Here is a 13,379-nt window from a genome sequence, read left to right on the forward strand (position 1 = left end):
GTTGGAAAATCCTTAGTGTGGATAGCTAAGGTAGTGGACATAGACTTTGGTTGAGAAAGTCGAACCACTCTAAATCGTTGTGCAAATCTTTTCAATTTTCTGCAAAAGCTTCCACCAAAATTTTTAATTGCCAATTCACCCCCCTCTTGGCCGATTCCGTCGATCGATTAACTCAACACAGATCAAATGTGTCTAATCTCCTATATTCATCTATGTGCTCGAGTATCACCTTCTTGAGATAATGCCACAGAAACACTCGCTTTCTCTCCTTTTTTGGATGTGCTCTACTATCCAATTTTCTCCCCTACCAATAATCTTCAAAAGTTTGCTTTTGAAGGATTACTTTCGGAGGTCTGAAATAAATTCTATTTACCTGGAGGCTCTCAAAATTGAATAAAGTTGTATACTCTTCTATTGTTGGAGTCAAATTTTGTCTATTGAATGTGAAGCAGCTGTAAGTAGGATTCCAGAATCTGACCAGAGCTTTAAGCAACGATTCATCTATCTTTACATAGAGGAGATGGGCTATGTCACCATATTTCTTGTGGAATTTCTCCTTGGTAGCTACTCCCCAACTCTCCTAAATCTTTATCAACTCTTGTAGATCATTATGCTTGAAATTGACATTGACATTGACATCTATGGACATTGTGATACATAATCTCCAGGAAAACTATCCCTTTTTACTTTTTATGTTTCTTTAGACCAAACTCGGACAACCGAATTAAGTTTTTCCTTGTTATTAAAACTCTTTTCCATCTTAATGATCACTCTTCTACTCTGATGATTACTTGGTTAATCAACACTTTTCTTTTATTTATGATGATCATGCAATGCCAAACAATAAACAATCAAACATAGAAACTGTGTCAGTATAAAAGAATTTAATTATCAAACTAATATTATTGAAAGATAATTGCAACATCATCCCACATGCTTTTCTACCCTTATTTGGTTAAATCCTACCCAAAACATGCTTTTCTACCCTTATTAGGTTAAATCCTACCCAAAATATGCTTTCTGCCCCCATGCTTTGTTCGAAAGTAAAACCTAACCACATGCTTTTCTAGTTCACATACTTTATTCAGAAAGTAAAATAATACGAGTAAAAAAGAGAGGCTTAGTGTCGTTTTTCCTTTGTGTACACTTATTTGGGCACCTAATAACGGACATAGTTTTAGCATGAATTTTATCGGGGTGGGTTACTAGGGCTCACTATATTCAGTATTGGGTTCAAAGAAAAAGGTACTTGAATTGTCCATGTTGGTGCCCCTTAGGCTACCAAACCCTCAATCCTAGCCCATTACAGGCTCATGCGGATCGAGTTCATTTCGATAGGATACATTCCTTTATGTCCATGCAGAGAAACAATTTATCTCACGTAGATATAAAGTATATAAACCCCAAAGCTTACTTGCTAAAACCCATGCAGAGAAACAAATTATCTCACGTAGACTAAGCTTTCACCTCAACTTAAAAGGGACAAAGCTCGTAAGTGAGCTTATGGTATGTAAATACATGTGTTGTGTGTGAGGAGAAAATCATAAACCTTTAAAACGTGACAAAAGGCAATATTTCTACAAGTTCTAAAATTTGTTCAAATATGAAGACCAACAAAATCAAAAATCAACTAGTTTAAAATAGAATAATGCATGATATGTTGAAACCCAAATAAAAAAAATTAAATACAATTTAAGTTTGTAATTCCCAAGAATAAAAACAATGTATAATCGTTTATGGCCTAACTCTCTAAAATCTACGGTGGAATCACCAAACTGTCATAACTTCTCCCTCGAAGATTCTGTTTTGAAAACAATTAATTTGATTTTGGAGTCACCACCAACCTTTAAGTTATGTGGGTTGGAAACCTTCATTTTAATGAGTTCAGAAAAATCATTAAAAGACGAAAAAAATGGTATGCGGTTTACCAAAAAATCTTTTTTAAGAGTTCGAGAGTCGATTACGTGTGGGAAATGATGAACACCCCCACAACACCCAAGTTTGGAACCTAAATTATTATATGATGTTTAAATGTTGAGAAATTACAAACTCGAAAATATATTTAAATTACGATCATTCCATTTATTTGAATTTATTTAAAAGATGCCAATTTAAAAAAAAACTAAAAAAATGATGCTTTTGCCAATAAGGAAATAAAAATTTGATGACAAATGATAAATGATGTGGGTACAAAAAATTAAAGAGCCCAAAAGACATTTTATAGAATAAGGCTATTTATTTAATAAAAAAATTATAATTATTTTTATAAGAGAAAATACATCATTTTGTACAAACAATCCTTGAAAATGCACTTCCTTTATAGTTAGGAGACTTTTTCATGGATTCTCCTCACAAAACGGCGTTTCTTTAATTTTATGGATGATATAGTTTAAAAGAGAATATTATCATATTAAATTTTTTGAAATGTTCAAATAAAAAAATGATTTTTGTGTAAACAATCCTCGGGAATGCACTTCCATTGTAGTTAGGAGACTTTTCCATAAATTTCCCTCACAAAAAGACATTGCCTCACATTTTTTAATATCAAAGATAAAAATAAAATAAAACAAAACAAAATAAAAATAGAACGAGATAAAAAATAATAGAATAAAAATGTAAAACAAAGAGGACCATCGAATACAAAAAAAACCTTTTGTGCGAAAAATCTTCGAAAAGACACTTTCCCTTGTAGTTGTGAGATGTCTTCATAGATTTCCTCACAACAAGAATTTATCTTTTCTATATATAACAAAAAATAATGATTTATATAAAAAATAAAGTTTGAATAATATAGAAGTGTGCATAAAAATGTAGCAATAAATAAAGATGACAAAATTCAATTTCGAATCTAAAATAAGAGTCAAACATTGGTAGCCTACTAGCATAAATGAGGGACCAACATGCAAGCTTTATAAAGTACTGAAAATTAAAAGGAAATTAAGTTAAGATGCTTAAAAGCAAATACTGAAAATTAAGTGTTGGAAATTAAAAGGACTGAAATAAAATGTAGGAAAATTAAAGGGCAGAAAAATAAAGTATTGGAATTTAAAGTACTGGAAAAATAAATAAAATAAAAACAGAAATAAATTGGATAAATTTAAATTTTAGGGGGTTGTTTTTAACCGTTTAACCTGAACCATAAATAATGCGGATCGTTCCCTAGAGTGAGTCACCACAAGGTTGTTGAATATTCGAATGTTAGAAAATTAGCGAGTTAGTTTGTGTAATAAAACAAAATGTTAGTAAGAACAATAAAAATAAAAGTTAGTATGAACAATAAAATTAAAAAGTTAGAATGTCAGTATAAACAATAAAATAAAAGTTAGAATGTTAGTAAGTTAAAAAAGTTAGCGGTTAGTGGTTAGCATGGTACATACCATAATAATGTGGATCGTACCCCGGATTGGGTCACCACAAGGTCGAGTAATAAGAGAAACAATAAATAAATAATAGTTAGAATGCAAGAAAATAAAAGTCAGTGGTTAATGTGCAATAAAATAAAAGTTAGCAGCTAATTCAAAATAATAAAAATGCATAGATCAGTGACCAAATTAAAATAAAGCAAATCAGGGGGTCGGAATCACAATACATAAAACATATATGCATAGTGACCAAGATGTAAAAACAAAGTAGAAGTGGAGGGACCAAAACATGAAAACATGGTGAGCTTTAGAGGACCAGAATGTGATTTGACCAAAACATTCAGTGACCATAACGCAAATAGGTAGGCAAACTAGGTGGATTTAAAAAAGCATTAACCCAAAAACAGTTTGCACATATATTATATTTTGCCATTTTTTGCGTTAAATCTTAATTAGAAGCTGCTTTCGGGAAGTTTTGTTGTGCGGCGGTTAAAAAATGGCTAAAGAATGGCGTGACCGGTTAAATAAGTGATATGTTAAAATTTACACTGGTTATGTTATATCATTTAACTGGAAATATTATCAAGTACAATAACATATTAGGTAGCGCTTATATAATGTAATAGGTATTTAACCGGAAATATTATCAAGTAAAATAACATATTAACGCTTATATAATGTAATAGGTAGCGCTTATATAATGTACCTAGGTAGCGCTTATATTAATAGGTACCTTATTTTATTTTCTAACTAAACCGGTATATTATACCGGTAACATTGTAAATTTACCTATTACATTATAATTATCGGTTTCGATGTTTTTGGGATCGATACAATTTTAAATGTATCGACACTTTATGCGTGCACCTCATTGGGCATTCATTCTGGAAAAAAGTATCGACACAAACTTAAAACGTGTCGATACATTATGTAAACCTATTTTCTCATAAAACTGGTATATTTCTACCGAGTACATTGTAAATTTACCTATTACATTGTAATTATCGGTTTCGATGTTTTTGGGATCGATACTTTTAATAAATGTATCGACACTTTATGCGTGCACCTCGTTAGGCATTCATTTTGGAAAAAATGTATCGACACTTTTTAAATTTGTTTGGATACATTATGTTGACTTATTCTCTCATAAAACCGGTATATTTATACCGGTTACATTGTAAATTTACATATTATATTATAATTATCGGTTTCGATGTAACATATGTGTCGATACTTTTAGAAAATATATCGACACATATGTTTAACTATTCTCTCATTATAATATAATTAATGATATATTATTCTTATTATAATAAATAATAAATATAATTTATAATAATTTTGTTTTAATAAAATATAATAATCATAATTTTTTATTTATAAAATTATAGATATAATATTTTAATAATAATATTGACATAAATAATATTAAATAATTTATTCTAATATTTAACAAAATAATATTATTATTTTGTTAATAAATAATATTATTTTATTATATTTGATGTTTATAATTATATTGTAATTATGATTATTTTTCATCACTTCATTATGATTTTTTTTAAATTATATTGTAATTATACATAATTTTTTTATTAGAAAGCTAATATCGAAATAGAAATACCGTCCTTTTTTTCAATAGTTATATTGTGGCAACTTACAAACTAAAAAAATTAAAATTAATTTGTATAATTTGTGTTTACTAATTTTATCATTAAAAAGTCTATTTTTACCGGTTTTGTTATTGTTTGGCATAACAAAATCGGTAAAAATTACCTAAAATATTATTATTTCTACCTAAAACATTAATGTTTTTTAACTTTTCAAAAAAATGCCCAACAATAACAAAACCGGTAAAAAATAACAAAACCGGTAGAGCTTTATCAGTTTTGTTAAAATAATGATGTTTTCGATAATTTTTACTGGTTTTGTTATTGTTGTATGCCGGTTACATTATAAATTTACCTATTATATTATAATTATCGGTTTCGATGTAACATATGTGTCGATACTTTTAGAAAATGTATTGACACATATATTTAAATATTCTCTCCTTATAATATAATTAATGATATATTATTTTTATTATAATAAATAATAAATATAATTTATAATAATTTTATTTTAATAAAATATAATAATCATAATTTTTATTTATAAAATTATAGATATAATATTTTAATAATAATATTGAGATAAATAATATTAAATAATTTATTATAATATTTTAAAAATAATATTATTATTTTGTTAATAAATAATATTATTTTATTATATTTGATGTTTATAGTTATATTGTAATTATGATTATTTTTCATCACTTCATTATGATTTTTTTAAAAATTATATTGTAATTATATATAATTTTTTAATTTATTATTAGAAAACTAATATCAAAATAGAAATACCGTGTCTTTTTTTTAATTAGTTATATTGTGGCAACTTATAAACTAAAAAATTAAAATTAATTTGTTTTATCATTAAAAAGTCTATTTTTACCGGTTTTTTATTGTTGGGCATAACAAAACCGGTAAAAATTACCTAAAACATTATTATTTCTATCTAAAACATCAATGTTTTTTAACATTTCCGGTAAAATGCCCAATAATAACAAAACCGGTAAAAAAAAAATAAAAAAACCGGTAGTGCTTTATCGGTTTTGTTAAAATAATGATGTTTTCGATAATTTTTATCGGTTTTGTTATTGTTGTATACCGGTTACATTGTAAATTTACCTATTACATTATAATTATCGGTTTCGATGTAACATATGTGTCGATACTTTTAGAAAATGTATCGACACATATGTTTAACTATTCTCTCATTATAATATAATTAATGATATATTATTTTTATTATAATATATAATAAATATAATTTATAATAATTTTATTTTAATAAAATATAATAATCATAATATTTTATTTATAAAATTATAGATATAATATTTTAATAATAATATTGACATAGGTAATATTAAATAAATTATTCTAATATTTTAAAAATAATATTATTATTTTGTTAATAAATAATATTATTTTATTGTATTTGATGTTTATAGTTATATTATAATTATGATTATTTTTCATCACTTCATTATGATTTTTTTTAAATTATATATAATTGTTTTTTATTTTATTATTAGAAAGCTAATATCAAAATAGAAATACCGTATTATTTTTTTCATTAGTTATATTGTGACAACTTACAAACTAAAAAATTAAAATTAATTTGTATAATTTGTGTTTACTAATTTTATTATTAAAAAGTCTATTTTTATTGGTTTTGTTATTGTTGGGCATAACAAAACCTGTAAAAATTACCTAAAACATCAATACTTTTTAATATTTCCGGTAAAATGACCAACAATAACAAAATCGGTAAAAAAATAACAAAATCGGTAAAAAATAACAAAACCGGTAGCGCTTTACCGGTTTTGTTAAAATAATGATATTTTCGGTAATTTTTACCGATTTTGTTATTGTTGTATACCGGTTACATTGTAAATTTACCTATTACATTATAATCGGTTTCGATGTAACATATGTGTCGATACTTTTAGAAAATGTATCGACGCATATATTTAACTATTCTCTCATTATAATATAATTAATGATATATTATTCTTATTATAATAAATAATAAATATAATTTATAATAATTTTATTTTAATAAAATATAATAATCATAATTTTTTTATTTATAAAATATAGATATAATATTTTAATAATAATATTGACATAAATAATATTAAATAAATTATTCTAATATTTAAAAAATAATATTATTATTTTGTTAATAAATAATATTATTTTATTATATTTTATGTTTATAGTTATATTGTAATTATGATTATTTTTTATCACTTCATTATGATTATTTTTTAAAATTATATTGTAATTATATATATATTTTTTTATTTTTTTATTAAAAAATTAATATCGAAATAGAAATACCGTATCTTTTTTTATTAGTTATATTGTGACAACTTACAAACTAAAAAATTACAATTAATTTATATAATTTGTGTTTATTAAATTTATCATTAAAAAGTATATTTTTACTTATTTTATTATTGTTGGGCATAACAAAATTGATAAAAATTACCTAAAATATCAATGTTTTTTAACATGTCCGGTTAAATGCCTAACAATAACAAAATCGGTAGCGCTTTACCGATTTTTTAAAATAATGATGTTTTCGGTAATTTTTACCGGTTTTATTATGTACAATAATAACAAAATCAGTATATTTTACCCGGTAAAATACCAAATAATAATAAAATCGATAGAAATTATGATGTTTTCAGTAATTTTTACCAGTTTTATTATGCATAATAATAATAAAATTGGTACCATATTTTTTTAATCGATAATAAAATCGGTATCGCTTTTTTTAACTGTATATTAAGCGCGAAAAACCTTCTCTGGTTTTGCCACTCTCCCACGACCGACAACTCTTGAAGCTCACACCCCATTCATCTCTTCAGCTAGGGGGTCTCAAACGGCTATGGAGAGACCGAAGTAACCCCCATCGTGGGACTCACAACACAGGTAAAGTAACGACTCCCCCTCGTATCTGTTTTGTTTCGAAAAAAACCAAAGAAAGACTGTAGTTACTCTGGAAATAACAAGAAAAGAAGACCCCTGACCCCTCTATTTTTGTTTGGAATACAATAGAAAAATGATTACTGGAAACGCTAAAACGAAATGCCAACTACCTTAAACCTTGATATTGCTCTGCATTGTTGTTTCGAATTGTTTGGTTTCCAAATAAAAAAAAAAGCAAACTTAAAGGAAAATTCTTTCTTTCGAATGGATCCAGAAAAGATGAACGGGTCCTCTCCTCCTTTTTTTGTCCCCCGTAAACTGAAGAGCCCCTCCTTTTTACATGGGAACCCGAGATTGACCCTTACCATGATTTTTTTTCCAGAGTTTTTATCTTACTCTGTTACAAATCTTTCCCCAAAAATGAAAGAGGAAAACGTGTTTTTACATCTCATCAGTTTTTTATCCTCTTTTTGCATGGATCTGACGAGGAACGGATTTGGTGCTGATGATGGCAGCTGATTTGGGCTCCTGGAATTGGTCCTATTTTTGTATTTGGGCTATTGAAGCCTGGACAAAATGCAGCGTCTACATTCTCATTGTCTGTGGTGCCTCGGGAATGCAATTTAAAAATGCCAAAAAGGGTTTTGAGAGTCTTTGAGTTGGCTTCGGGTTTAAAGCTAAATATGAAGAAATGCAAAATCCTAGGTGTTAATACGGATCCGTCTCTCTTACATCAGTGGGCTCAGGATGTCAGTTGTTTAGTGGAGTCCTTCCCTACGAAGTATTTAGGCCTTCCACTAGGGGCTAGCAGAAATTCGACATTAATTTGGGAACCGGTAGTGAAGAATTTCACAAGTAGATTGGAGGGATGGAAAGCTATATACTTGTCTTATGGTGGACGGTTAACACTGATAAAATCAATTCTTACAAGCCTTCCTATGTATTATTTATCCTTGTTTAGGATGCCGGCCTCCGTATTAAATCAACTAAACAGACTCATGTCCAATTTTCTTTGGGGAGGTAATTTCGAGAAACATAAAATTCATTGGGTATGCTGGGATTCATGTTGTAAATCTTTCGAAGAAGTTGGCATTGGCATTGTTAATCTGATGACTATGAACAGAGCTCTCCTTGGCAAATGGATTTGGAGATACGGTAACGATCGAGCAAGTCTGTGGAGACGGGTGATTCAGTGTAAATCTCCTAGAGGTAAGGAAAGTATCTTGCCTTCTTCAGGTAATCGCTATTTCTCTTGGATTTGGAACTCCATTTTACATTCCTTCAGAAGTGCAGACGGTATGGGTAATTGTGTGAGATTAAATTTGTCCTTACAAGTGGGAGATGGTAAAAATATATCCTTCTGGAATGATGTGTGTCTGGGTAATTCATCTTTGAAGAGCAGATTCCCCCACATTTATGCGTTGTCCACTAATCAAGAAGGATGTATAGCTGATTTTGGAAAGAAAGCTGAGATAGGTTGGAGCTGGAATATTCCGTTGAGAAGGGCTCCATTTGATAGAGAAAAGCCGATCTGGAATAATTTCTTGAACATCCTCAAAGACTTTAGATCAAGCGAATTGGAAACAGATTGGGTTCGGTGGGTGGGTTCAAATGATGGAGCCTTCTCGGTTAAATCTTTAAGGAAGTTGTGCTCGAGTCCGTTACTTGCTAACGATTTTTGGAAAGACTTTATTTGGATTGGTTTTGCCCCCCCCCCCCCAAGGTCGAATTGTTTGGTTGGTTGATTATGTGAAAACGAGTTTCGATTAAAACTGAACTTATAAGGAGGGGTGTTTCCTCAATCTCTAACAATCTTTGCTCTTTTTGTCTAAATTTTCCCAAAAGCATTGAGCACCTCCTCTTCTCTTGTTGGTTCAGTTGGCGGATTTGGATGAGCTTTTGTTCTGAATTGGGAATATCTACTGTAATGCATAGTGACCCCAAGGTGTTTTTGGAATCCTGGGGAGCAATGGGCCTATCTTCGGTTATCCAGATATGGAGTTGTATCCCATTCGCAATAATATGGATTATATGGTTATCTAGGAATGAAATTATTTTTAAAAGTCCATAGATTGGTTGCAATTACTTTTCTTGGTCAAGTTCCGCCTTGCTTCATGGATTAAAGCGAAATTTGTTGATTGCTCTATCCATTTGGATTCAATTGTCACTGAACCCCTCCTGGTTTCAAACAAGATCTTTAGACCAAGTAATTCTGTGGTTTCGACTAAATGGTCTCCTCCTCCGATAGGACTTGTGTAACTCAATGTTGATGGGGCGGTTGCACCCGGTGGTTATAATGCTGGTATAGGGGGTGTTAACGAATTCGGATGGTGAGATATTGCTTCAATTCTCCGAACCATGTAACGATTGTTCTCCTGCACTGATAGAACTATATGCTGTTAAGAAGGGTCTGGGTAAATTCCTTGATTCTGCTTGGTTTAAAACGAATAGGTTAGTTTTGGAATCAGATTGCAATTTGGTTGTTGATTGGTTATCATAAAATCTGAACCTCCTTCGAATATTCTGCCCATGGTTTTGGAGATTTCTGCTGTCATTAAGGAGTTAGGCATAGTCGTTAGATGGATTCCTCGAAGATGCAATTCATTTGCTGACTCTCTTGCCAAAGCTGGTACTGGATAGCACTGTTTTTTGTAGGGAAGTATTATCGGGGTGGCAGTGTGTTTTCTTGCGACCATGGTGGCTGGGTGTTCTATTCTCTCATGGTCTACTCCAGTTCTCCTTGTCCCTATCCAATTGAGATATGTTTTGCTGTTATATAGCTGGTAAATCGGGGGCTGGGTTACATGGATGTTATTTGTATGGTGGTCCCTTAAAGGTTTTTACTAGTGATATTTCCTTTGTGGTTTATGTATGTAATTCAAACTTATATTCTCGGTTTAATGAAATCAAATGGAGCACTCTTTTCCCTTCCGTTGTAGTGATCGAGCTATGTCTTGGTCGAATTAAGAAGAGGTTTTTAATGATGTTCTCTTTTACTTTAAAAAAACAAATTATAGACAGAGGCAAGTGCGCTAAGCCCCCTAATATTATTTTGAAAATATGATTAAATTTTTAATAAGCTAAAAGTGATTATAAAGTAGTACATGTTATAATTACTTTCAATCATTTAATAATGAAGGCTCAATCACCCTTGTAGTTGCTAATGCTTAAACCAATGACTTCTAGGAATAACAACTCCTTTAATCATTGAGATAAGTTAATTTGTGCAAAAATATGATTAAATTTAGTTTAACGTGATAAGAAAAAAAAAGTAAAAAAAATATATATAATCATTATTTTAAAAAAAATAAAATTAAAATTTTAAATATTCATTCTCAAATTTCTACATCAGCAACTTATTATAGCGGTAGAGGGATATTTTTTTTTAACACAAATGATCAAGGAGTTGCACTATGAAATGGAAGTTAAGGAGATAAACCTACGGAATAATAATAATTAGGTTAAAATGATAATTACAATATAATATAAGAACAAAAATAAAATATTAAGCCATTAAAAATTATTATTATTTTATTAATTTTAAAAAATTATTCAAACAAGTATTCTAAAAAGGGGTAAAGTACACAAATGGTCTCATGACTATAAGATATTATTTTGATGAGTCCCTTAACTATTAAAAGTTATAAAATGGTCCCCTAATTATAGAGAGTTGCTTTATTGAGTTCATTGGCTATTAAAAGTTACAAAATGGTTACCGACTATTCATCATGTTTCAAACTCATCATTTTCCGTTAAAAAATTAACGACAATCTGAGTTGGACGTGGTTTTGCTAACTGCGATATGATATAATCTGATATCATAATCTCAAACGAATATCATATCTAAGTCAGCAAGTTAACATTTAGTTCAAATGACCATTAATTTTTTAACAGAAAATGATGAGTTTGGAACATAATGAATAGTTAGGTGACTATTTTGTAACTTTTAATGATCGAGGGATTCAATAAAATATCTCTCTATAGTTAGGGGACCATTTGTGTACTTTACCCTTTAAAAGTTACTTATGATTATTAAAGAAGCGTACCTCTTAGATAATTAGAAGAAAAATCTCCATCATTTTGCAGAGGAAGTTAAATATTTTATGTTTCGAGAATTGGCATTGAAACTTCATATACACAGTCCATGTTATATGCACACTTCGTACCATATAATACGTTTATTATTGATTTTTTAAAATCAAAATTTTAATTATGATTATTTTAAATATTTTAAATAATTAAGTTTTATAAAAATATATTTAAAACTACTTCTTTAGGGTGGGTTTGTTTGTAAACCAATTACGGAATTGGTTTTCCCCGAAATTCCGTGTTTGTTTCATGTAATTCGTTTTTCGAAAATGTTTTCCCGTGTTTGTTTCACGTAATTCATTTTCCGAAAAATATTTTCCCGTGTTTGTTTCACGTAATTCGTTTTCCGGAACGTAATTCATTTTCATAGTAACAGAATTTCCTTTGTGTTTTCTGTAAATGACTTACGGATTCATTTTCCGTAAGTTATTTTCCGAACTTTTGACTTCAAAGCAAAAATACTCAAAAAAATTTATTTTATGAATTTAATATTAATAAAATATTTTAATAGCATTTTCATCAAAATATTAATTATTAAAATATTTAAAATATATTTATTAATATTATAATAATATAATTATTTTTAGTTTAGTAATATCAATTATATTATAATAATAAGATATTATATTTTTTATTTTAATAATATATAATAAATTTTTTATATACTTAATAATGAATAATATTTTATATATTTAAATAATATTTTAGTAAAGATATTTAAATATACTAATTAATATTTTTAAAATATAATATAACACTATTACTTTAATAATTAATAATATAATTTATAATATTTTATTTCACTAAAATATATCATATTAATATTTTTATTAATAAAATTATAAAAAATATTTAATAATAAAAAATTATTTTAATATTTTAAAATAATAATATTAAGTTTTATGAGAAATAATATTATTTATTATATTTAATATTTGTAATAAATAATATTTAAAAAACTAATCAACTAGTGGAAAAAGGTTTAAATAACATCTTTCAAACATCATAAAACGTTTTCCAGATGTTTTCCATAAATGTAATTCATTTTCCAGAAATGTAATTCATTTTGCAGAATTCAAATTCCAGTAATTCATTTTCCAATAATTCAAATTTTAGTAATTCAAATTCCAGTAATTCATTTTCCGGAAAACCAATTACATGCAAACAAACAGACCGTTAAAATTTTTAAAATATATATCTTTGTATTTTTATCAATAATATTTAAATAATAATAAATCAAATTAAAAATTTTGACAAAAAAATCAACGATGAAAAAATTTAATAGGATAGAGAGAGTATAATATTAATATTTACATCATTGTATTATATATTTAATTCTCATAAGATATTATATTTACATAATATATAAAATTAAAAA

The sequence above is a fragment of the Hibiscus syriacus genome, unplaced genomic scaffold (assembly GCF_006381635.1).
Source record: "Hibiscus syriacus cultivar Baekdansim isolate YM2019G1 unplaced genomic scaffold, ASM638163v2 tig00110633_pilon, whole genome shotgun sequence".
Taxonomy (NCBI): Eukaryota; Viridiplantae; Streptophyta; class Magnoliopsida; order Malvales; family Malvaceae; genus Hibiscus; species Hibiscus syriacus.